Source organism: Hyperoodon ampullatus, assembly GCF_949752795.1.
Source record: "Hyperoodon ampullatus genome assembly, chromosome: 4".
Lineage (NCBI taxonomy): Eukaryota > Metazoa > Chordata > Mammalia > Artiodactyla > Ziphiidae > Hyperoodon > Hyperoodon ampullatus.
The window spans coordinates 84817794-84844811 of NC_136917.1; the positions used below are offsets into that span (position 1 = coordinate 84817794).

General features: G+C 38.3%; 1 protein-coding gene and 1 pseudogene across 2 annotated transcripts in view; both read right to left on the reverse strand.

Annotated features, from left to right (window-relative positions):
- The window catches only part of CAMK4 (calcium/calmodulin dependent protein kinase IV), a gene marked incomplete at its 3' end in the record, with an annotated part of 222803 nt that overhangs the window by 171999 nt on the left and 23786 nt on the right, over positions 1 to 27018 (reverse strand). The gene's annotated exons all lie outside the window — the stretch shown is intronic.
- LOC307051898 (high mobility group protein B1-like) lies at positions 19638 to 20273 on the reverse strand (annotated as a pseudogene). Its single transcript has one exon. The product of its transcript is annotated as a high mobility group protein B1-like (transcript).

The following is a 27018-nucleotide window of genomic DNA, read 5'->3' on the forward strand; positions in this document are numbered from 1 at the left end:
GTGATTAGGAAGGACCACAAGTAAATGTTAACAGAAAGATTTCCAAAAATCTATTTTTTTCTTTTTTATTAATTTGTATTGGAGTATAGTTGCTTTACAATGTTGTATTCGTTTCTGCTGTACAGCAAAGTGAATCAGTTATATGCATATCTATATTCCCTCTTTTTTAGATTTCCTTCCCCAAAATCATATTTTTAACAAAGTTTAAGTAAAGAGTCTTCTGTCTTAACATCTTTAATGTTTAGCTATGTTCATGATAGAGAAGTTATTACTATTATCTGACCTTCATTAAGGAAGGGATGGGATCAATATGTCAGAATAAGAACTTATTGAAGCCTCCTATCCTGCTCCAAATCCATACAAATGTCAGAAATATATTTGAAAAACAAAAAATTCACAAAGCTGGTGGAAAACAAAACATGACCTAAGTGAGAAAGAAATATATAAATGACAAAATTCAGACTGCTACAAAAAAGACGGAGGACAGCCCCAAGACAGCAATAAACTTGGGGGTGGCGGGAACAGGTACACTGCCAATTAGAGAAGTGGAGGTGGCCCAGCAGCTAAGGGTGTTTGGCTGCATCACCAATCACATGCCTCTCCATAGCCAAACCTGCCTCTACATAACCCCCAAGCCTTACTTACACCCCGAAGGAGAAACTAGGGGTGTCCAACTCCAGGGTAACTTGAGCAGGCATGTCCAGGCAGAGTCCCCAGAGACAGCCCCCAACAGCCCAGAAATGGGATACCTCATCTCCAAGCATTTTCTGCCACTTTTTCACAATCATGGGTAGGGAAGCATAAGATGCTGTAAACAGGTCTTAAACTCACAGACAAAGGTGAAAACACAACATGGGATTACCATATGAAAGAGAGGCCCAAATAGGACACACAAAAATAACCCAGTCCAGGGCTTCCCTGGTGGCGTAGTGGTTGAGAGTCCGCCTGCCGATGCAGGGGACACGGGTTCGTGCCCCGGTCTGGGAGGATCCCACATGCCACGGCGCGGCTGGGCCCGTGAGCCGTGGCCGCTGAGCCTGCGCGTCCGGAGCCTGTGCTCTGCAACGGGAGAGGCCACAACAGTGAGAGGCCCGCGTACCGCAAAAAAAAAAAAAAAAAAAAAAAAAATAACCCAGTCCATAGAAGAGAAAATAGAACAAAAAGAAGTAACACATTTAATAGAACAAATCACCCTCCATGTATATCAGACACAGAAAACCAATGAGATCTTAGAAATGAAAAAATTATTTTTTAAATTAAAAACTGAATAGATAGGCTAAGAAACAAAAGAGATGTAACTGAAGAGTGGATAGGTTCAACAGAAATAACTGCATATGTCCATAAAATACTTGTACAAGACTGTTCATAGTAGCTTTTTAAAAAATAGTTCAAATGCTCATCAATAAAAGTCTGGACAAACATATTGTAATATATTCATATAATGACATACTTCTCACAAAGGAATAAACTGTTGAGACAGACAACACCATGAAAAAAATCTCATAGACATATTGAGTGAAAGAAACCAGATACAAAAGAGTACATGCTAATTTCATTCATATAAAGTTCAAAAATGGGCAAAACTAACTTATGGTGATAGAGCTATCAAAATAATGGTTGTCTCCAGTGGAGGGTGGGGATTGCCTGTAAAGGGGCCCAGAAAGACCTTTGGGAATCATGTATTTGTTCTGTATCTTAATTAGTATTAAGCACTTGGGATCTGTACATTTTAAAGTATATAAATTCCATTTAAAAAGAGTGAGGAAGTGAGGTGGAAAATTGAGCAAAGAAAGTATACCAGAATGCAACAAAAAAGGAAAAGAAAATGAGATCTTGAAAGAAAAAAAACATAGAGACCTCAAGGATGGATATGAATCTTTAAACATTTATATAATAGTAGTTCCTGAAACAGAATAGATACAGCCAAATAGAGGAAATGCTTCAATAAGTTATAACTGAGCATTTCTCAAATCTAAATAAAGACATTAGCCCTCACAATCAAAGAGATGAGAGAGTACAGAGGTCACAGATCACAGTCAGTCTGGGAACACTAAGAATAAAGGAAAAAAAAAACAACTAAGCTTCCAGTATAAACACTGAAGAAAACAAAATTAATATTAGGTTTAAACAGAATTCTCAGTAATATTTGGTAGGACAGGACAGTGGAAACATATCTTTAAAGTTATGAGATATACTACTTTGAACTTAAAATTTGATGCTCCTAAGCTATATAATTCATATGTGAAAGCAAAATAAGGACATTTTCAAGTATGTGAAACTCAAAGGTTATCACTCTCAGACACTGTCTAAAATAATTACTACAGGAGATACTACAGTAAAATGAAAAATAAATATGAGAGAAAAATGGAACATGGAAGTAGTAGTGAGCAAAGAAAACAGTAAAATGTAGGATTAAGTGCAAACAAGTGTAAATTATAAATTTTTTAAATTTCAATAATAATTTGTAATTTAAATCCCAGGTGCAACCAACATGAGAAGTATCAAGGAAAGGAAGAAAGAAAAAAATTCAAGTTTCCTTAGATTCTGGTCTTATCTGGGGAGACTATAGCTACTGAATAACTCTGGTCATTGAAGTAAAATGTGAGTTTAAATCTTTGTTAGAAATGAAGGTTTTCCCACTAGAAAGAAAGTGAGACTATAATATTCAATCATTATCAGTTCAAGTTTGGCCAGTACCAGTGCTTTGCCTGGACAATTCAGTTATTTTTTAAAAAAATCAAATTAGTTGCCAAAAATACTTTAAAATAGAAGTATTTACATAAAATCCAGATGGTTTGGCAAGTCAATTTTAAAAAAGAAGGGAGGGAGAAGAAATAAGGAATAAAAAAGGGAACATTAAAAGTAGTTGCAGGGCTTCCCTGGTGGCGCAGTGGTTGGGAGTCTGCCTGCCGATGCAGGGGACGCGGGTTCGTGCCCCGGTCCGGGAAGATCCCGCGTGCCGCGGAGCGGCTGAGCCCGTGAGCCATGGCCGCTGGGCCTGCGTGTCTGGAGCCTGTGCTCCGCAGCAGGAGAGGCCACAGCAGTGAGAGGCCCGCGTAACGCAAAAAAAAAAAAAAAAAAATAGTTGCAAGATTTATAAAAAATGATAGAAGAACACTATGAGAAGTTTTACACAATAAATCTGAAAATCTAGGCAAATAATCTCTTTAGGAAAACATTATCAAAATTGGCATAAAATAATTCAGACACATTAAAAAGTTCGAAAACAACAGAAGAGATGGAACATATTTACCCTTAAAAAGTTAGTTGTTAAAATAGTTTAATGAGTGAATTTCCATATTCCTTTGAGGAGAAAGATAATTTCAGCTTATAACAACTGTTCCGTGGTATGGAAAAAGTGAAAAAGCTATTGTAATCATTTTATAATGCTAAAATAACTCCTACACCAAAGCCAGACAGGGCAATATGAAAACAAAAGTCAATCTAATTTACAAACATGTAGTAAAAATTCTAAATAAAAATAGTAGCAAATCAAATCAACTATACTTCAATAAAATTTTTAAAAATCCTATAAAAATAGTTGCAAATCAATTTCTTCAAGACCAAGTGTTTATTCCAAGAATGAAATGGTGTTTCAATAATAAAAAATATATCAATGCAATTCACTATACTATAGACAAAAGGAGAAGAAAAAACCCACAGGAGGACCTCAGACAACATTATACAAAACTCCCATTTCTGATTAAAACAAAAACAAAACTCATAGAAAACTAAGAATATAAAGCAAACTAAGAAACATTCTTGACTCAATATGGAATCTACAAGAAAACAAGAATAATCACATTTACTGGTGAAAACTAAGTCCAGGAACAAGAAGCAGACTCCCCTGTGTCTTCTATTATTCAACAGCATACTGAACTTCTTCAAGGTGGCTTATAAATCAAGAAAAAAAAGAAAAGAGGGATATAATATTTAAAAGGAAATGAATTTTAAGGTGGAAGCTAATAGTTTCCTATGAAATCATACTTCTTCTTTCTTAGCAAAAGATTCCAGTTTGGGGCTTCCCTGGTGGCGCAGTGCTTGAGAGTCCACTTGCTGATGCAGGGGACACGGGTTCGTGCCCCAGTCAAAGGGAAGATCCCACATGCCGCGGAGCAGCTGGGCCTGTGAGCCATGGCCATTGAGCCTGCGCGTCCGGAGCCTGTGCTCCGCAACAGGAGAGGCCACGACAGTGAGAGGCCCGCAAACAAACAAACAAACAAAATGATTCCAGTTTGCCTAACAGACAGATAAACATTGGAAAGTTACATATAGTGTTGTCAAGGATATGAGGAAGGAAATATATGCTCCCATATGGGAGGGTGTACTTTGGTATAAAATTTTTGGAGGGCTATTTTCCTTGTCTATTAAAATTTTAAATATTCATACATGTTAACCCAAAGATTTTCCTTATCAGAATCCACCCTAAACACACCTATATGTATATATATACATAGAGACATATAAGAAAATATTCACTGAGACATTGTTTGTTATCGTGTAAACCTGGAAACAACTTAAATGTTCAGCAGAAAGGGAAGAGTTAAATAAACTAAACAAACTTCCATACTAGTCATTTATTCACAAATATTTGTTGAACACCAATTATGGGCCAGCTACTAGAGTAGGTCTTGGGGATATATCAGTGAACTCTGAAAGTAAGTTCTACATTCTAGTGGAGGAAGACAGACAATGAAGAAATAAATCTATTACATGCCAAGTAGTGATAGGTGTTAGGAAGAAAAAAGAAGGTTAAGGGGAGATAGACAGATGAGATAAAGAGAGAGAGAGAGAAGAGAGAGAGGAAAGAGAGAGAGAGAGAGAGAGAAGCTGAATGGGAGGTTGCAGGAGATGGAGAGGAACAGCAGAGTTTCTGATGAGGCATGTTTGAGTGGAGACTTGAATGAAGTAAAGGAATGAAGAAAAATATCTAGGAGTGGAGCTTTTCAAGTGGGAGACATGAAAGGGATTATGTTCAGTATGTTCCAGAAACATTAAGGCATAGCCAGTGTGGCTGGAAAGGAGGCAGCAAGGAAGATAATGAGATGCGGTGGCCATACTCCTTGGATCCCATCAGGTAAGGATATAGGATTTTATTTTAAGTTGACTGAATAGCATGCAGCTATTAAAATATATGTCCTGGTACAGAGTCTGCGAGACACACAGAGTAACAAAAAAGTTGTAGGATAATACATGCCTGTAACACCTTTTATATTAAAACCATACACGCACACAAGACAAAGGTAAAATGTCCTGTGTGTGTGTGTGTGTGTGTATGTATGTATATATGGACACATTTTTTTAAAAGCTGGAAGGATACATTCCAAAGAGGAAACACTGGGGACAGCTCTAGAATGGGGAAAGCAGTCAACAGGGATTTTAGTAAATCTATCCATATATTTTTAATTTCTTTATGATGAGAAAGAATACATGTATTATTTGCTAAATTAAACAAGAGGGGGGAGATATGGGGATATATGTATATGTGTAGCTGATTCACTTTGTTATAAAGCAGACTAACACACCATTGTAAAGTAATTATACTCCAGTAAAGATGCTAAAAAAAATTAGATGAAGAAAAATAATGATCATCGTTAACCATTCAGCAAACTTTGTATCCTGAAAGAATGGGTATTGTTGCTACACTCTTCTCCAGATGAGCTCTTTGAAATCTTACAAGTTAGATGGTACTCATGTACATGAGTACATGTATGAGTATGCCAATTACTCATAAAAACTAACTTTTTCTGGAAAATTCTGACTTTCATTTGTGTGTGTGTATATATGTGTGTGTATGCGTGTGTGTGTATCCTATGAAAGGTGTTATGCCATCAGCAGGAGTAGTAAGAAATATGAACTGAAGAAAGAGAAACTATAATGAAAATCATGAGTGATGACTGGTGCAAAGATAACAGTCATATAATTTATTTACATATCAATGTGTCCAACATGACAAAAGTTTCTAGGCTTATAGAAAGGTGAGTCACAGTGAGGCACCTCTTTCCAAAGATTCCTGAGTCAGGGAAGCACAGAAATAGACCTGGTACTTGTGTACCTTCATGGAAATATAATCCTTTAGATGCATACTGATGATTAAGTTGAAACCATGGTCCCCTAAATCATACCTGAATGTATCAGAGTGAGGAAAAGTGATGTATACAATCTAACAATTAGGTGTGGAAAGCCCTAGAAACTTAATTTTCTTATTGCCAACTATTTCATAAACACTGTGCTTGGCACAGTGAATAACAATCTGCCTGCCATTTCAGGGGACACGGGTTCGAGTCCTGGTCCAGGAAGATCCCACATGCCACAGAACAACTAAGCCCGTGTGCCACAACTACTGAGCCTGTGCTCTAGAGCCAGTGAGCCACAACTACTGAAACCCACATGCCTAGAGCCCATGCTCCGCAACAAGAGAAGCCACCGCAATGAGAAGCCCACGCACTGCAAGAAAGAGCAGCTCCCGCTCGCCCCAACTAGAGAAAGCCCACATGCAGCAACAAAGACCCAACGCAGCCAAAAATAAATAATAAATAAATTAATTTTTAAAAATAAAATAAACACTGTGCATAGAGACAAAGATATACAGATAAATGACTCAAAACCTTTTTAAAACAATGGCCTCTTTAAAAGTCTTCTGTAAACTCTGTAGAGATACCCATGACTCCCTTTCTACCACAGCCACATTTCCCACTAAAGAATTTATTTTAATGCCTTCAAACTGGCACTCAGACATTTTGCAACTTTGTGGAAATACGTGAATAATTTTATTTACAATATTTCCAAGTAATTAATTATCTTAATTACAAAAACTAAAATCTGTAACATTACCTAATTTCTAATTTGCAATCACTGGCATAGTGCATGACATGAATATGTTAAGTCAAGTGTTAAGTTTTATGTGAATTTAAGTAAGCTGTAGTCTCTCATGATTATGGTCCCAAAACATATTGTTCAAATCTAGATTCAAATCTAGGTTCCTGCCACTTAACAGCTGTATGTCCTTAGGAAATTTATTTAACTTCTCTCTACTTCAGTTTTCTCACCTACAAATGGAGGAGATAAAAATCTACCTCTTGAGTTATTATTATGGTAATCACAATTTTTTTGTGGGAATCACAATACATTAAGTGATTACCTAATATATATGAAAATGCTTAACACCACTAATGGCATCTATACATTGGTTCCCTTCCCTATACCATAACCTAGATGAAGACTGAAAGGAAAGAAAGAAGAGAGAATGGAAGAAAGAAAGCAATAGTCATCATGAAGAGACCTCTTTAGCAGAAATAAAGCAAAGAAATCCAGAAATCATAAATTGGAACAAAAATTCTCGCCACATCTCTCAGGATATCTGACCTTTATGGTAAATTACCCATCTTTTAACTTCACTCAATAACCATAAACACACACACACAACTAGGACTGTCTTGGGGCTAGACACAATAATTAGGACTATGACCACAGGGCAGAAAAAGACATACCCTATTCCCTCTATGGGTTTATGGGTTGAGAGACACTCAGAGAAGACTTCTCAGTATATCTAAAAAGACCACTGAAGAATAGGGGGAGAGAGAGAATGTTCCATTAAGTAGGCAGTAAGGAAACCCATGGTATGTGGATGATAGTGTCCATTTTGTTCTGTTTCTTTGCTAAAGCTTCAAATACAGAGCATATATGAACTTTTATAGCACATTTAGGGAACTAGTGTCCTGGTAAGAAAACTTGGGAACTAAACATGAGAGGGTAGACTGATGATTGAGAGAGGGGAAAAGAATGAAGCAAGGACGAAGTAAAAGCCCAATCAAAATCTAAGATGTAATCTTGTCAACAATTAGGATGATTCTGCTTTTCTACGAATTTGTTTGTATAGTAACAATATACAAAAAAATAGGCACTGGGCAAAAAACACTGTAATTGAAATACTACATCATTTTACTAACCACTGAGAGATGCTCCCACCTACTGCTTGCTATGATCTCACATCTCTCTAACTTCCAGCTCCTTGCTCCTCTCCTCTCACTAGCCAGTCCAATCATAGCTATTTGGTCTACTGAAGCAATGTGGCAGAGAAACTCAAATAAACCATGGTGCAAGTGTAACTGGTCCATTCTGCTTCAACAACTACACAATGGTTAACATGCCTTAAAGGGCTCCTTGCACCAGACCCTTGTCAAGTGACTTAACCTCACTGCACCTCTTAATTCCTCACGTATGGTAGACACTATTTTATCTTTATCTTAACGGTGAAGAAATTGAAATGCAGAGATGTTTATTAACACGCCCAAGGTCCTTCGGTTTAAAATGTGGTACTTATGTCTCATCCAAATTCCATGGTCTTAAATACTACCCCATATGTATTCCACAGACTTTTTTTCATTCAGTAAATACTAGGTAATTACTATATGCTAAGCACTCTGCTTGGTACTCAGAAATCTAGGTTGCAGGTTGGAGAAACTGGACAACTAAATTGATGCAAACTGAGGTTTTGCCAGACTGATAAAATGAAGAATGATGAGGAACTGAGGATACTTTCAAGACGGTATGAAGGAGTGGTTCATGGAATTTAAGAGAAATGAGAAAAAAGGGGACAAGGGGAAGCTGATAGGCAAAAAAGGGGAACTGAGGAGCCAAAGGCTGAAGAAGAAAGAGTATTTTAACAGTAATCATGTAAGAAAGCAGAGAAGAGAGGCTGCAGTCCAAGATTGGGATGCAGGAATTAATACTTTCAGGTGTGGAGCCATTCTGTAATTAGGTAAAGGCCACTAAGGACAAAGAGGATGAGGAATCCAGAGGCCAGAGTGATGGCGGTCACCAGAGGGAGAAAGCAAATGTGATCTAAGCACTTAGCTGTTCAGTGTACGAGGGAGAGTGACAGTGAAGAGATGGACAGGAAGGAGAAAAGGTAGTGGATGGGATAGTGAGAGCCTAAGGAGAAAGGAGCTTTACACAACCATTTACACCAGAACCTACATCTGATATTGTTTTTATCACTGTAACAGGGTTAACATTTAAAACATATTGCCTATATGTGTTTTCATTTCTCTTCCCAGGAAATCATGTTTTCCAGCAGATACTCTGACATTATAACAAAATGGAAGGGGAGGGGGAAACTCTTCCTTAGGATGCAGAAGGGTATTGCACAGCAAGCTGCTATAAGGTTGGAGGAGGGAATGAAAGGCTGCCAGATATAGCCTACTGGACTGTGGGAGCAGAGGAGAGATACTGGCAGGACTGAAAGGCAGATGCACAGGTCCTTTACTTTCCCACTCTGGGAAGGGCAGAGCATTATGTAAACTTTCAGGTAGGTATAGGTAGCTCTAAAACACTGCAAAGTCTGGCTAGTGGCACACTTCCATGCATGCTGTCTGAGGAAGTGCTTCACATGCCCACACCCAGTATTGTATGACATATAGCAGAGCACAAGTAGCTGAGAGTGGCTCAATGGGTGAGCTGAGTTAGAGCTCCAAGACCCCCATGCTCTCTATTAGGGCATGCAGGGAATCCAGGAGAAGATGAGGGGTGCTAATAGGGTTGGGTGGGACTAAATAAGCACAGTGTGCAGGGACTTTGTGAGGAAAGACAAAGAATTTGGACCAGGGGCATCGGCTGTAAGTGCTCATGTGGTACCCACATTGTAAGTCATGCAGACAGACTTCAGCAGCCACGGGTCTTGAAAGTGAACCAAACCAGTCCCTGCACAGCAAGGACCCAGGAAGGTCCAAAGGATGTGGATTGGTTATGTGACTCCCATTAGTCCCACTAAGATATCATGTAAGCCCCATTCCCTCATACAACCAGAGGCCACTTCGGAGAAGAAAAGAAGGAAAGGAAGAAATATGTAAGAGACTGAATATTCACTTGAAAAAGACTGAGCTGTCCAAAATAAGTTACTTAAGTCAGAAGATAATATGATACAATAAATTGTCAAGTTTAAGGTTTACCTTTTCCATTCTCCCCAGTCACACCCTTCACAAACCTCACTACTCAATGCAAATCAGCTCACAAACAGGACATTAAGTACCTCCGTTTCCTTGGCAAATATGCATACAGTGTGCAAATTTACAGTTTCAACATACACAAACATTGAAAAGTAATTCTTTCAAGTTATTATTGGTACATATTAAAATAATTTTAAACTAAATTTCCCATACCTTAATTTCATCTTATTTCTTCTAGTCATATACCTCTACATCATCAAATCAATCTTCCCTGCTTTTAGATTTTTCCTTTGCTGCTTATTATTTGTATATAATATCCTTTCTTAAACGGATATAATTCAAGTTGTATATATTTAGCTTCTATAATTTTTCCTTTTAAATGAATCCCCATGTTTCCTTAATTTGATTTTTCCTGTTCTACATGTCATTTCTTTATTTTTAATACCTTTCAGGTTTAGAAGCAGCTAGAAAGGAATGCCTTGTGAGTGATGTCTCATTAAAATAGGAGCAGAAAGAAATTATCCTTGACATGCCACACATCACACATTGGCCTTCTCAGCTATTAAATCACCACATAAAGGTATACAGTATGACTTCCACTATCATTCTTATTTCCTTCATACTTAATATTCTCAGTTAAATTAGAGTTTCGCTGCCCCAAAACCCGCTGCACAAAAGCTCAAAAGACCTTACTTTTTTCCTCATTAATTTCCTGCAAATGTTAAGATTTCCTTGTACAAAGTAACAGTTTACACAGTAAAACTGAGTGGAGCATATATGGTAAACCTCTGTACCTTTCTCTTAATCTTGCTTTGAACCTAAAGCTGCTCTAAAAATATTGAGTCTCAAAAAAACTGAGTGGGGGTCATTCATGGGCTGGTAACCCAAGGGACCCTGCTGGTGTGAAAATTCCAGCCTTCCCGTTATTCCTGTTGAAATCTGTTTCAGCTTCCCTTTTTCTCCTAAAGGATGAACACTTATATGTGTTATTCCAAAATGAATCCATTAAACTCCTTTTCTATCCTAGATCTATTACAAACACACCTCCATCTTTATGTGAACAATAATTAAGATCCTCTCAAAGTAGCTTTCAAGGAATTGGCCGTTAAAATATACCTTAGCAGGAAACAAAAAATCAGTACTATGTTCACTGGAAGAAAAGCATATAAAAGGAGAATTGCTGATCCCTAATGGACCTAATAATTTCATGAGTGTGGAAGTTCCCTTTACTACAAGAGGAGTAAAAATAATGAACTGTAGAGGGCTGACCTCTAGCCTCTACCAGGTGGCTCCTCACAGTGAAATATACTGGGCCTAATGATACCACTCTACTTCTTGAGTGGGTAATTCCCACTAGGGGTCTCTTGGAATCCACTGACAACCTCAAGTATAGAGAAGGGAATACTGAGGAAAAATCATTCCTATTAATCAGTACTATTTGTTACGCAAACAAATAAATGATACTGTGGTCTGTAACTTTCTAAATCAATTAGATTATGTGTACAACATAGTCATCAGTATTCTTGCTAACATTTTCTAAATCAAAAGCAATATATAAATCATACTGGTGGCAATAGTGTTAAAACTGTTATCCTGTGGATATTGTGTTTGTAATGTGGGATATTCTAATTCTATCACCCCCTGTATCCTTCAGAACCAAGATTCTCAATGTGGAAGAAAGAAAACCACATAGTCCTAAACCTGAATCATAAGTATTAATGTTAATTTATGTATATATAATGAAAAAGCCTAGAAACAATGGCAAATTCTGTCTCAATGAGCACCACTGGGCCCAAATTACAGTCTTGAAACACATTTACCACTAAAGAAAACCAGGACTTTTTGCAGAAACGGCTGATCCTCAGTCTAGGGTAGGGAAGGTATAAGGAGAGCCCAGAATATCTTAACAAAGTAGATAGCAAGGAAGCTATCAGAGACAAGTACGGTCATTTATAAAGGATTTAGGAGCCAACCTGAAGAGCATCCTACTGGCCAAAGATGTCGGAATGAAGCTAACAACTGGGCCAGTATTCAGAACTAGAAGAGAAGAGGAACTAGGCTTTGGGAAGTGTCAATATTTAATGGACAAGTAGAGAATATTCCACTAGAGAAGAAAGACTAAGAGGCAAAGAGAAAAAAAAAAAAAACATAGAGGATGTTATATCATGGAAACTAATGGAAAAAAATGTTTCAAGGACAGAGTGGTCATCAGCATCAAATATTTTAAGAATTCAAATAAGATAAGAATTGAAACACATCCAATGGATTTAGCACTCTGACACCCTTAGCTGGGTCTGTGGTACACTGGTATATGGCTCAACTAAAATATATGAATGCGATATACAAACAAAATGTCACAGTGCTAGACATGTGATTTATATGGCAAAACATCTCTGAGACAAGTATGATTCAATCGTGTGTGTGACACGTGTGTGTTGGGGTGGGGGTTAGGAGTGAAAGATTTACAGAGAAAATTAGGCCAACTAAGCCAATCTGCTGAGAAAGCCTGATAAACAGCAAGACAGTAATTCATAAAAAATAAAGACCAAACTCAAGTCTGGATGTTTCAACTCTGCCAAAAGTGTGAAACATTTTGAGGATACATAGAGATACTAAACGTGCTTTTAAATACATGAGAATAGTAAAATGGACCCAAAAATCTATTCCTGATATAACCTACAGGAAGAGATAGTTCATAAGTATAAAGGTAAAAAAACTTAGGTTTGAAGAATGGAGTAACTCCAATTCAGGATAAATGTATAAAGGGAAAAGTTCCTTGTGAGTATACAATTTGTCTCCGTGTGTGTGTGTGAATATATTTCTTTAGGAAGACTACCATCCTACCAAACCATTATTCCATCATCTCTGGACTGTCATATCACAAAAGATTGCTAATCGGTTGGTCTTCCTGCCTCCAGTTTGTCTTCATTCCAATCCATTCTCCTAAAAGATGTCTAATTTATACTGTTGTGCTAGTGGCACTCTGGCTAAGAAATCTCCAGTGGCTTCCACCACCTACCAAAGACATTTCAAAGCCTTCCAGCATAGAGGTCTATTCCAAAACTTCATGTTGATGCTGCTGCTCATCTGAAAAACTTGTCATTTCCTTTATATGTGCCATTTCCTCCATCTGTTGAAATCATAGTGATCATTAAAATCCAAGATGAAACATATCTATTAATGGAGCGTTTCCTGTTCATCTCCTCTCTGATTACTCCCTTTTCTGGATCCTTCTATTATTTGTTCTGCCTTTTTAGTGGAATTTATAAGATATAGCTTTATTTCATGTTTATCAGAATACAAAGTTTACCTCTCCCTACTAAATTTCATATTCCTTCAAGACAGGGTAAACATCTTACTCTCATGTGTATATCTCATAATAAGCAGTAAAAAGCTTGACTCTGTACCTGATGGATAAAGCCTTATTAAAGTGAATAAACAATATGTGTATAATGAGAGAAGCTAAATTTTAAGAGGTTCCTTGGAAGTAGACATAGAGTATACTTAGAGAACCAAAAGTATCTGACTACTCATGAATATTATCAATTCATCTTGATTCCCCAAAGTTAAATGTAAACCCTAAAAGACAGCTTGATAACCAGATGCCCAGATAAAGATAACAGCCAGTCAGTAAGCCACCTGATGTATGGAACCACGCAATACTCATCTTTGATTCCCAATCAATGTTGCATTGGACCTGGCAGACAGTTGGACATCAATAAGTGATATTTATTTAGAAAACTGATTAATTAACTCACTCAACTATCTACTGAGCATATCAATGTTCTAGGGGTGTTCTTGGTGCTTTGGTTACAGCAGTATATAATTAGAGGCAAGATCCTTGCCTTCATGGGGCTTATATTCTCAAAGCACCTTGACAAGCAAAACAAAGAGATAAACAAGAAAAATTTCAGGTAACTATATGTAACAGAAAGGACAGCATCCTGGAGATTGAGATCCAGTGGGAGAGTGGTAAGAGGTGAGAGGTTAGGTGGATGAGGTAGGCAGAGTCTAAAGTCTATTGGGTTTCGAGGGTCACAGTTTGAAATTTATTTTTAGTATACTGGGAAGCAATGGGAGAGTTTTACAGATATTAGGAAGAACGATTTGGTTTAGTTTACATTTTTAAAGGCTTACTCTGTGTAAAAAATAGATATTAGAGAGGCAATAAAAACTGCTGTAAATCCAGCTGAGATGTGAGAGGCTGGCTTGGAATTGGGTTGAGACAGATAGAGAGGGCAATGGTGATGGGGTTTGGTGAAGCAGGCTAGTGCGGGAGCAATATGGCAGGAAAGAAGTGGATCAGTGAACAAATGTGGCAATACAAACGAAGATAAAAGTGAAGGAATGAATCACAGTATTTCCTAAAGAGCTCAAGTTATTCATTGTCCCCAAACAGCTTTTACTGACCACTCAACTTGAGGCAGGAGATAGATGGGCCCCTGGGGCAAACAACTGGAATTTGTTCTCTGTGGACCGATACTCCAAGACAAAAAGAGCAGGACAATTGAGGGAGAAGGCTGGGCCCTGCCCAAGAAGATAAGAGACCACATATTTCTCATTCTCAAAGTCAGGAGACCTCCCCAACTACACATGCACAGAAAAGCTCCTTAGAGGTCAAAAAGTGAGGGGGAGCTACCCCATAGTAAGTGATGCTAACTACGCACAGCCCTCTTCGGTAGAGTCCATCTTGGCTAACAGATGCGCATGCACACATGGGAGGATCCTGAGATAAACCAAATACGGACTGTGAACCAGGCAAATCAAAATAACTGGCCAAAGAAACCCAGAAGAAATGCCCTTTATAAGTGATTTAAACAGCCACGAAGGCGTGACTCTCTCTCTGAGCCCACCTGTGTGTCTGTCCACACGTACTGTACTCTTTTCTCCTCCTAATAAACACACTACTTGTTTCACTACTTTCCATCTTTGTGGGAATTCATTTTCTGCAAAGCCAAAGAGCCAGGGCCTTGTCACTGACCACTGGTCTAGTGGCTAGGATTCGGTGCTCTCACTGCCGATACCCAACCCCAATCTTTGGCCAGGAACCGAAACCCTGCTTCAAGCCACTGCAGGCCAAGGCCACCCGAGATCAAACTCAGTACCCTGACTGAGCTCCTATCTTACCTTTATCTTCCCCAATTCACGCAAACTTTATATAAAATGTCAGGTCACAAATTATGATATATGTAATATAATTTAAAAATCAGTATTGCCTTGAGATCACTAACTGTATTTATGAAATTGATTTCACATAACAGGCATGGGAAACTAAGTCAAACACCGTTTCCACCAAGTGAAAAAGAAAAATCATCTGATGTAGTCAAGAATCACTCCTGAAAGTGTACCTTCTAGAAAGATGGTGATGGTGAACTATGATCTCTTTGTGTTGTCTTACTGACCGCTACCCTTTCTTTTTAACTTATAGGCCTTCTGGTTTAGTATGATTCATTTATTCTAGAAACAACCCGGCTAGGGTGCTAAATTACTATTTTCTATGCTACAAAAAAGACTTACCCTAATGGGTACTTCCACAGGAAAGAGAAAGCAATAATACAAATCAATCAAACCAAAAATATTTGCCTGTGTGATAAATGCATTCACCTTATAATAAATAGAGAGTCAGAAGGAAGAAAAGAGTGATAATTGCAAAGCATTTATTTTGAAGTGTTTTTTCATTTCTCCTCAAAAGGACATAACCTAAGAGGGAAATTATTCACAATTGTAGCATATTATTAGGCTAAATATGTATAAATTGTATTAGTAATGGTACCTGCCCTACTGTACAACCCATTTCACTGTTATTGATGGAATATGAAAAGCCACATGAAAGCAAGTTAAGTGGGTCATTATTTACCTTTTAGATTATGCTTATCCATCTGACCAAGATGGACTTAAAGTTGTCTGACTAAACTTTAGACAGGTTTCTTCCTGACTATAGTCTCCTGACCTCCCTTTCCTTAGAGAATTTACTTTAGAAAACTGTCATTTATAATTTTTTCCTCTGCCCCTTTGAGATATAAATCTTCTATAACCCAGGAATGTCTTTCTTTGTCCAGGACAGGGGAACTATGCCTTTGAAATGTAACCATCAAGAAAGATAGCATCCTTATCTTCCAGTCTCTGTGTGAAGGTAGGAGCCTAACTTCCGTAAGCACCGATTAGCAGATACAGATGGCCTAATCACATTCATTGACCAATCTCCCCACTAGTGTCTTCCAGTACTTTTCCACTAGCTCAACTCAGCACTTAAAAACATTCCTGCCTTTTATTTCAGTGGAGTTGAATTCAAGCTCAACTAATACAATAATCTCTCTCCTATTACAATAATCTCTCTCCCCTATTGCAGTTGTCTTGTATAAAGTCTTCTTTGCTGGTTTAGCTGGTTGGGTGAAATTTTTCTTTAATACAACAAAGTTGCAGAAGGAAGACCTAAGTTGGGTCTTCACAGCCCATGAAGATATAACGGTGGAGTGAGGAGCCCAGGAATCCGTGGAAGGTGCTAATAAGTGGAAATAAGAATGAACCTGCAGAACTAAGACTCCTAAACTGTTAAACTATCAAGGATAAGGGCCTCTCTTTAATGCCTTAGGCTATATACCTTGAAAAAGGGAGATACATTGTTCAAGTTTTGACTCTTGACAATGGTTAAACATGTGGGGAAAAGAAATACTTTTAAGAAGGGCACAGTGCCAGTCACTCAGATTGGTACATATTCCAGTCCCAGAGAGCTTAAGCTGGTTCACAAGAGGAGAAGGTCTGTAAGGAACAGTAAGTCATGGGATAAGGCCTTATTACTGAAGGGATAAGAGGTAAATTCTGCTTGTGATCAATGCATAAATTGGAAGAGAATGCAACACAAGTGGGGGGAGCATTCCCCCCAACTTTTGCACAGTAAATGTAGGAAGCAAATAGAGTGACTCTCTCCCAGTGTTAGAAGCACAAAAAAGACCTCACTATGGTGACATGAAAGGCAGTTGCCAAAGGTAGAAAATGAAATCTCAAGGATGATCAGGTGAGGAAGATGAAGACAATTATTATTGTGATTGTTTGTGACAAAGTTGTGAGTTTTAGAACAATCAGGAAAAACTTCACCATGTATGACAATGAAACTGTATCACAGAGAATGAACAGAGGTTCATCATATGACAAGGTCTGACAAAAGGCATTCTGAGAAGAGTGACAGTGCATTTTAGGATGGAGGTGCCAAAAATTAAGCTGGCAGCCAATTTACATATCCAAAAATGCAGGGAGAGATCAGATTGCAAAATGTCTTAAGAACCATAATTGAGATGATCAGATTTTAATTAGAAAGATATTTCCGATTTTATAAGGAGGGTAAATGTTAAGGGGGAGAAATTAGGGATCAGGATACATGTTAGAGTACCAGTGAAGTAATAATCCAAGTGTGAAAGACTGAGGGCTTCAACAAAGTAGTGGCAGTAGAGATATAGGGAAGTTTCTGGACTTGAAGGATCTTCAGGGTTAGGAAGTTAGAGAGTGAACTGAGAGATAATAAGGAGTGAACAGAGCCAAGGAAGAGATTGAGATTAATCACATGGGAGCTTGGAAGTGTAAAAGCGGGAATATGGGGAGAGAAATGGGAATTTTTTAAGGGAGATAAAATATTCAGATTGGAAAATCAGGCCTACAGGTCAGAAGAGAGTTGGATGCTATAGATACATATTCAAGACAAGAATACTGAGTTATAACCAAAAATGTTGTCACATACAAGATCATTGAGCAAGAGCTGTAGAGGAAGACAAGAAGGCTGAGGGTGTAGCTTGGGGGAAGCCTACACTTCAGGAATAGACCAAGAAATAAACAACAGTGAAGAAGGGAGAGAAGGGCCAGTGAGGTATGAAGGAGATTTTACCAGAAGACATGGTACAAGTGGAACCAAAGGAAAATATTTCCAAAAGTTTTGATGATCAAAGCCATCAAATGCCAGAAAGAAGTCAATGAATATAAAGACAAAAATTCTGTTGAACTTGGCTAATAAAAGGAGACCTTAGTGTTTAAGTTTTAGTTGACCTAGTAGGACAGAATCAAGATTGATCTAGACAGAGAATGGGAGACCAAGATGAGGAGAAAACAAGTGGACTGACTTCTCCTTTAAAAATCTTTTCAGCTATTATTTATTATATCAAAAGAATTTTTTTAAAACCTCTGCAATTATTAGTTTATTAGTATCATCCAGGACTCAGATGTTCAGTATTCCTCCTGAAATTACATAAAACAAATGCAAATGGAAAGAGTCCAAGTCAAAATTATATAACAAAACAGCACTCCATCACAAAAGCGTGTAAAATTACAAGAACACTATTTTAAAACACTGGCACTTTAAGAGAACGATAATCTCAAAAACCACAAAATTGCCAAATTGTTCCCTGAACTGTTAAGCAGATAAACATATGACCCTGATGAATGAGCTTGAGTTTTGTAAAGAAAAATCAACTTCAAATAAATCAGGTAATTCATACTGAAATACAAAGTTTGTCTTCTTCCCTCATGTCTATTTCATTTATAAAGGGGCAAACCATACTATAGGAAAATATACCTGATTTAAAATGTGGTATACCATTTTAAAAGTTGGCCCAATTAATTAAAAATACCTTTAATGGAGGATCTCAAGTTTCCTAAACAATCCATATTTAGATAAATAGGAGAAGACATTTACAGCCAGCACTTTTTCTCCAGAGCCTTTGTTGGGACTAATATCAACAACAACAAAAAAAACGTAATATGGCAGTCTTATATTTTAAGCTCATGCTTTTGGGGATACATTCTCAGTCTTAAACGTGTGAACTGCAAATATAACTGCCATTACATCGTAATGGGAGTTAAAGGATGTAGAGTCCTCATGTAAAGATTAGAACATACTCTTCTATTAGTCCTTCAAGGACAGACTTTCAAAATGTTTGATTCTAATAATCCCGTGCTGTGAGTAGATTGGTTACTCTTCACTTTGTAAATGAACCTGGGCTATGTGAAATCTGACATCAACCGATCAAGATTTGAGTTTCAGTTATGGATGAAAACTGTCTCAATTAAACTTTTATTACCCTCATCATGAATATGCAGGGTGTGTACACAAAAGCTTTTTATCAGCTAACTATACGAAAGATAAACACTGTAATAATTCGTGTGATCCAAAATGGGCAAAAGCAAAAGACTAGCTTCCCCTTAAGAAGAAAATTTTCAGACCTATGAAAAGGACAATAATACTAATAAAAAAATTGTATATACTTAGAAGCATTCAGAATGTCAACAAAACAGCTGCAACTTTTTTTCTTTTTTTTTGCAATTACAGAGTGGTATTCAGTTAACAGAACAACAATTATTTCGTATAAGCTGCATCAGAGACAACTGAAGATGAAAAAACTACAATCCCCATATATAACTAATTTGTGCTGTGCACCAACAAGAACCTGCTTTAAATTTCCATGCCAATTTACAACCCCCATACTGTACCAGGCAAGGTTAGTGGCTATTGAAAATACCACCAGGACAGGGTTATCTAAAGACACATTCGGTAGTGTGTTAACTATACAAAAAAAGACACTGTACAGTTTAAAAACAAATCTTACACAGCCTTACATTTCAAGTTTTTTCTCTAAAAGGAGTGAGTTGTGTACAGGGGGGTTAAATGCTTTATACACAAGAAAAAAAAACTGCGCTAGAACCAACTTATTCATCATCATCATCTTCTTCTTCCTCTTCACCTTCCTCCTCCTCCTCATCCTCTTCATCTTCCTCATCTTCCTCTTCCTTCTTTTTCTTGCTTTTTTCAGCCTTGACAACTCCCTTTTTTGCTGCATCAGGCTTCCCTTTAGCTCAGTATGCAGCAATATCCTTTCCGTACTTTTCCTTCAGTTTAGCAGCCTTTTTCTCATAAGGCTGCTTGTCACTTGCAGCAGTGTTATTCCACATCTCTCCCAGTTTCTTTGCAACATCACCAATGTATAGGCCAGAATGTTCTCCTTTGATTTTTGGACGATACTCAGAACAAAACAAGAAAAAGGCCGAAGGAGGCCTCTTGGGTGCATTGGGATCCTTGAACTTCTTTTTTGTTTCCCCTTTAGGAGGGATATAAGTTTTCATTTCTCTTTCAAAATGGGCCTTGTCCGCCTTTGCCATGTCTTCAAACTTTCCTTTCTCTTTAGCAGACATGGTCTTCCACCTCTCTGAGCACTTCTTAGAAAACTCTGAGAAGTTGACGGAAGCATCTGGGTGTTTCTTCTTGTGCTCCTCCCGGTAAGTTTGCACAAAGAATGCATATGATGACATTTTGCCTCTCGGCTTCTTAGGGTCTCCTTTGCCCATGCTTAATTATTTTTCCTCCGCGAGGCACAGAGTCACCCAGTGCCTGTCCAGCTCTCACTTGCCCCGGCGCTGTCTCTATGGAGTTCAATGTACTGCAATGGCTGTGAGAGCGGGAGCCAGACCAAAAGAATTTATAGACAATGTACAAGGGTATGTAATTGATATGTTCTTGCAAAATGGCTTATAAATTGAGTTACTTTCTCCTTAATTCATCTAAAGTTTTCAGGAATACTTTGTCACTTTTGATCGACCTTAAATTGGCATTGCTTCCTAACACATCAGTTTTATATTTTTCTATTTCCAGATCTGTCAATTTGTTAATGATCTGTAAAAACCCACTTTCACACCCTAAAGGAGTTCACTCTTACATGAATGTCACAGGAAATACTTTGATAACATGAACTCTCTTGAAATACTTTTTTTTTTTTTTTTTTTTTGCTGTACGCGGGCCTCTCACTGTTGTGGCCTCTCCCGTTGCGGAGCACAGGCTCCGGACGCGCAGGCTCAGAGGCCATGGCTCACGGGCCCAGCCTCTCCGCGGCATGTGGGATCTTCCCAGACCCGGGCACGAACCCGTGTCCCCTGCATCGGCAGGCGGACTCTCAACCACTGCACCATCAGGGAAGCCCTGAAATACTTTTAATAAGTTTTATACAGTGGAAATTTTGTGAATCACATTTTCTTAATGGAAATCAGAACAATTAGGAGATCACACATATGGCTATGGTATATAAAAAATTACAACATCTTCTAATCACTTGGAGCAATGCATGTGGGTCACTGTAATGACCTGGTGAAGAGAATTCAGGGCAGTATACCTTTACCTATCCTCCAGAGACCACAGATCCCTGTTACTTCCAATGGATTGTCAGAAACGTGCCCATTTCTCCTTCAGTATTCTTCCCATGGATACCATGAGTACCGTAAGAACATCCTATTTGGGTACGCAGGTCAAAATCACTTTTTCTTTCTTTTCTGTACTTCAGATCAAATTACACTAAGGGAATCCATTAGTTGCTGCAATTTTTCCCTGGACTGCACTCAGTTTTAAAAGAATAATTAGTCAGTATCAAAATATATATGGCTATATATGGGGTATGTGTGTGTGTTTGTGTGTGTTCTAAAGATGAGAAAACTTACTTTAAAACGAATCATTTTGCCTTTACACTATTAGCTTTAAAATTACTTAGTTCCTGCAATACTGCAAATTCCAATCCATTACCCACATATCCAAAAATACACTGGAGGAGGTTGGTATTTTAAGTGGTGTAAAACAGTGTTGTGGTAACTAGGAAATGAGCTTTTAATTAGAACACCATCAGAGACTCCAAATGATCATAAGATGATGATGCAATGAATCTATAAATGCAAAGCTTCTGAGACTACAAAGATAAATAATGGGGACTTTACAAATACAGCTTGGGGCTCTGAGGATGCAAACACACAATTCAGCTCTTGTTTTCATTCCCAAGACAGGCTGAGCTAAGGTGCTGTAGAAATTGTTACTCTAAAAGTGGGCAATAGAGGTCTTAGGGAACTTTAGATAATGGCTTTTTAAAGGCTCTGCTGCATTTACTCAAAACTCTGACCTAGCTGAAGTTGTTGGCAAAGATAAGAAGTTTGGTAAACTCTACCAAGAGATACACAGAAAATTAGAAAATCAGCTTACTCCACGCAAAAATAAACTTGCTGGGCATGAGTCCAAGATTACCCACTCAGATTACAATAAAGACTGCTACAAACATTTTCTCTTTGTAAGGAGAAATATAATTGCTTGGTACTTGGAAAGAAGTTTTCTACCCACAGCTCACCAAGTGAGTAGATCCAATGCAGGTAATGAGGGCATGGGATGGGCAGACCAAAGTTATTTGTAAGACACAGGAACCAGGCCCCCTGGCCATCAAGAACAGCTCAGATAACATTCAACTATGCTATTAGACCATCAATAAATTCAGTCAGGAATGTACTTCAGTCACACCAGGGAATTCCAGTAATCAGCCCCAATTTAGAAGACATAAAAAACTGCTCTATTTTTTTTTCAAAGTTCTAAGTAAAGGCTGGACAAAGGTCAGCTTTAGGAACATTGAGACTTCATTGGATTCTTTTGCAGTCACTGAGCTCACTGCAGTGCTATTGCCACATGGTGCTTCAGGTTTCCCCCTAGCACCTGATGTGGGCCCCATCAAAGTCAACACAAGTAATTACATAGGGTATGGAAATAAGCCCCCAAGAACCAGAACCCCAGAGAAAACCAGGGAATTGAGACCAGTACCTTCATTACTCATAATTAGCTTTATTTTTACCACCATCACCCAAAGAATTGTAGATGCCAATGTTGATGCAATGCTGAGGTATTAGCAGTGACAATCCCTTGCCCTGTAGATGCTGGCGATCAAAGGTGATAAAGAGTAGATGGGGGCTTCCCTGGTGGCACAGTGGTTGAGAGTCCACCTGCCGATGCATGGGACGCGGGTTCGTGCCCCGGTCTGGGAAGATCCCACATGCCGCGGAGGTGCTGGGCCCGTGAGCCATGGCTGCTGAGCCTGCGCGTCCGGAGCCTGTGCTCCGCAATGGGAGAGGCCACAACAGTGAGAAACCCACGTACTGCAAAAAAAAAAAAAAAAAAAAAAAAAAAAAGAGTAGATGGGATGAGCAGATGTATTTATGAGAAGGGATTTCTGAATCCTGATAGAAACTGACCTCTTGGTCCTTCAGTTTCTCTCTTAAAATGTTAATTCTACATATCTTACATGAACATCATCTCTGCCACACTTTAAAATTTGTATTTTGATGTTAATATCATCAGTTCATGTCATCACAGAGTGAGAAGGAGTTAAATGAGGCCGACAGATCTATTCCCTGTGTTTTATCAAGGGTGTCAACCGTGCTCACAATCTAGAAAAGGATTCTGAGCAGACCTGGGATCATCTTACAGCCCACACTGCAATGGTCACATTGCAGCAATCCGCCTCCTGGAGGGTCTGCCCACAATGACCTCCTTTTGGGTCTCACATGCTCCCCACCCTAATCCCCATTTTCTGTCAGCTTCTCTTTTTGTGTCAAACTCATAAAATGAGTTTATAGGATGCAGCAACATATCTAGTTATATCCCAGGAGGCAGAACTAAAGCACTTGCCCTCAACTTCCAAAACAGACCTTTGACTATGTCTGAGAACAAAATTGGAGTCCCTTCCATCTCTATGTGCAGCAATAATCTACAGGAAGATCATTTATTCTGGGCTTCTATTTTTCATAAACCAGATTCAATGTTCCAATCTTAAACTGACAGTTTTACCAGAGTTCTATATCTGAGCACCATAGGACTTCTGAAATGTTTTCTAGGTGAAAAGAAAATATTTATATATAACATAACAAGCAATTCATTATTTAAATAACTGACATTTGAAAATTATTCAAATAATGAATTGACCTGTCATTATGTAGCTTAATGGAGTTGATAATGACAAAAGCCTTGTCTGAGATGAAGAAATATCAGTGTGCATATATATAAATTAGAATATAAAATTAGAAAAGTAAAGTGGCCATTTCTGGCACACTTATATTTTAAAAATAAAAAATGTATAAAATCTCAATAGCTTCTTAATAGCTAAATCTTTTTAATCGTCCATAAAATTAAATAAATACTATCAAGATCATTGTAGTTAAGCGTTTTAGCAAATGTGCCATGTTCATTTCTGTTCTTTTTCTTTTTCTAAAATATCATGTTTCACTCTCATCAACATTGAAGCTGTTGACTATTTTGATATGGCATTGCGTTCCCCTTTTCTGCTTCTTTTTGATGAATAGTAAATAATGGAACATAAAACATTATTGGAGTTCTCCAGGTGACAGGACTGAGAAAAGCAAATGCTGACCATCTGTTGAGGCAGAACAGCCCGGCCCTGTCCGGAATTGGAAGTGACTCACTCTCCTCCCAGGCTTCTAGGGCAAGTGGGCAGGCAGCACCTGCGGTTGGTTTGGGATATCTGCTCAAAAAAGGCACATGAGCACATGGCTCCAAGGCTGTTCCATATGCAGCTGCCAGAACCCAAAGATGCTTTTGGAGGAAGATGAAAGGCAGGAGTGGTGGTGCAGAAGAGGCACAATGAAGTATCTCCCATGCAGAAATGAGTGTCCACCTCCACATCAGAGACTAAGACATTACCAGCGTGAATGTGTGTGTGTGTTGCTATAAACTAGTTATTTAATCAGCAAAGGCCAAATGACAAAGAAATAAGTCTCTGTAGACAAGGAAACAGGCTTAACAAAAATTAGAAAGCTAATACAAATGCAAATACAATGTACAGCCTTATATCTCTTTATACATTGTCTATGCAGAGCTCTCACAAATACAGGTAGCATCATTTGCTATTGCTAAGTAGTTGTAAGACTGGTGAAAATTTGTAGACTACTGGAATTATTTTTCTAGTCCATGCAATGCTACATTAATAACTATCATTATGTTAGGGGAAAGTTCCTTATCCAGTCCTTATTTTGAAAATCAGTAGAATCAAAGGTAAAAGAATTTCTCCAGAAAAAAAAACCAAACAAACCTGTAGCAAGTCACAAAATATTTAGTCAAAGTTTTTCTAGCAAGTTCTTTTTATAAGCATCACATCACAATTAACTTACTATTGCAACATTATTATTTTTTAGGTACTAGCCTATTGCTAAGAATGTCATTATAGATTTTTAAAATTAAGTATTATGTATACATTCTTATTGAGACCTATAAGTAAGGCTCATAGAATTTTGTTACACTAACCATTAGTGTAACCATTAGTAACCACAGTTCCCCAAAACTGTTTTCAGTTTAAAGTGGTTAAATGGAGAGCTCCAGGGAAAATATATAAGAAAATGCTGGTCTTGAATGTATCATGAAGGCCTAAATAAGGAAGTAGTCTTATTTGTGTTCTTCCACACTTACCCATACTAAACAAAAATATGTAAGAAGGCACTTACTCTTTCTGGCTTTACAATATGCCATACTATTTACAGCATGAGCCCAATATCTCTATGTACAGATGGTACTTCAGCAGCCAACGATCAGAGTCCCCACATGAATCAACTGAAGAAGCCAATACGAATGACGTTGACAAAGTTTAAAATACACCTCCAAATAGATCCATTCTTGGAAAATGTGTGACTACAGACTTGGGGAGTAATTCCCAGAGTTGTCATGAATATGATGGTTCCTTGGCATTCTACAATGATGACTATGCCTTGGCATCCCATAACTCTCTGCCCTAGCCCAGATGCTTTCTGTTATGCTAACATGAATCAAGAAGTAATACAAGCATAAAGAAAAAGAAAATGTACATATATGCAAGAGTTTGGACTCATAATTATTCCCTGCTCTCTCCCATCAAATCTGAGTTCATTAATGGCAAGGAGACATGAACACTGAAGACCTGGTGAACCCCAAACTCACTGCCACAAAGTCATATACTTACACCACACAAAATGAACTAGAAAAGTATGAGCTGCCTCAATGTACATCTGTACCAGGAAGCCTTCACTGATGAACACATATTGAAATTTCCATTCCATCACAGTTATGTATCACATTCTTACTTATTTAGATTTGATATTTAGAAGCATTTAAAGGGAAGGACAGACTAGGCAGAAAGGACAAAAATTAAAAGCAAATGGAGAATTAAAGAAAAGCACAGGGCTTCCCTGGTGGTGCAGTGGTTGAGAGTCTGCCTGCCGATGCAGGGGACACGGGTTTGTGCCCCGGTCCGAGAAGATCCCACATGCCGCGGAGTGGCTGGGCCTGTGAGCCATGGCCACTGAGCCTGAGCGTCTGGAGCCTGTGCTCCGCAATGGGAGAGGCCACAACAGTGAGAGGCCCGCGTGTCACAAAAAAAAAAAAAAAAAAAAAAAGAAAGAAAAGGAAAGCACAGACACAAAAAAAATCACAGATACGGCTGTAATTAATCAGCCCTGCCTTCCTTCTAGACTAGTGATGCAGTGGGCATGGCAAACACACTGAATGTGTCTCGTTAGGTAGTTCCTCTCTGTTATGGTCTTGGAGGTTTTTTTTGTTTTTGTTTTTAAATTACTACAAGTGCACTTGTATATTTCCAAGATCAACTTGGACACCCAAGCAGACAATACCTCTGCTGGACTAAATGACCCTGGAGAAAGAATTCAAAAAAGACACCTATTCCTCTGGAATGAAATGTCTTGGCCAGTGCAGAATGGACTGGATGTCATTTTTTTGGTCAAAAGCCTTTGTGCAGTGTACAAAAGATTGCTGAAGAGTAAAATATAAGCAGATTATTAACAACGCAAGAACCTTTCTTCTGGTAATAGAACCTCAGGAAAGTGCAGCTAAGAGAAGTGGAAAGTATAAAATGCAGCTACCCACATTATACTTCTTAAAGATACAGAAATGTCCACCACTCTAGAAGCTCAAGTTTTATCTAAGTTCAGTAGGCAACAGCAAAGAATGTCCAAGAATTTACAAAGCGAAGGTAGTTGTCGGGCTGACAGAAGTCACACTTCACTGAGGGGTGGGAAGTGCTAGACAAAGAGGATGAAAAATATGCGAAAGCTCAAGGAAAGGGCTCAGTATTGCCTGGCACAGGAATCGAAGGTCAACGTGGAAGATAAAATGGTAGTCAGGACAGAAGATAATGGTGATTGGGAATGGAAAACTGAAAGAAAAATGAAGAGAGAGATGGTAAAATGGGATCCAGGTAAGCATAGAAAGTATGAAGAATGAAGCAGATATGAGGAA